Source organism: Scylla paramamosain, chromosome 6 (assembly GCF_035594125.1).
Source record: "Scylla paramamosain isolate STU-SP2022 chromosome 6, ASM3559412v1, whole genome shotgun sequence".
NCBI lineage: Eukaryota > Metazoa > Arthropoda > Malacostraca > Decapoda > Portunidae > Scylla > Scylla paramamosain.
The window spans coordinates 18,147,812-18,148,405 of record NC_087156.1 but is presented as its reverse complement, the minus strand read 5'-3'; the positions used below and the strand labels follow the sequence as shown (position 1 = coordinate 18,148,405).

At 35.7% G+C, this 594-nt stretch overlaps 1 non-coding gene across 1 annotated transcript; it reads right to left on the bottom strand.

Annotated features, from left to right (window-relative positions):
• Positions 1-265: 265 nt before the first annotated feature.
• On the bottom strand, positions 266-338 carry Trnak-uuu (transfer RNA lysine (anticodon UUU)). Its single transcript has one exon. It is a non-coding gene; the product is annotated as a tRNA-Lys (tRNA).
• Positions 339-594: the final 256 nt, after the last annotated feature.

Genomic DNA, 594 nt, shown 5'->3' with positions numbered 1-594 from the left:
AGGGGTAAAATTAAAGAAATTCCAAATGGAAATATTCATTGTTCAGTGGAAGCTAGAGATAACTATTTAAGCCTGTTCTTTTATGCCTACCTGAAAAGTTAAGAACTCCCGTTTCATAGTAGTAGTGTCGCTGATTGATTAATACAGAGAATCTTCCATTGAAAAAAAAAAAAAAACCTACAGAAGAGTTTTCCTCTCTAGTTTATGTCAGACAACGAAAATAATAAAAAAAGAAATTATACAGGTAAAGTTAAAAGATTCAAGTCGCCCGAACAGGGACTTGAACCCTGGACCCTTAGGTTAAAAGCCTAATGCTCTACCGACTGAGCTATCCGGGCTACACGTGGCAGGGTGTTATTGGCAATTATCATCATGAATATATTTTTAATGTTTATATCAGAACAAAAATGCATAAGTAACGGCACCAAATTTTTAAGGTATGTGAGGACGCCGCGACACACTCAGTGCTGAAATACATTATGGGAAAAGGCACAGCATTGCTATTCTCCTCTGCTAGATTTCACACGCACCTTCCTCTGGTGATAATGTTATTAATAATCATGATAATAAGGATGATAATACTATTCATTAACT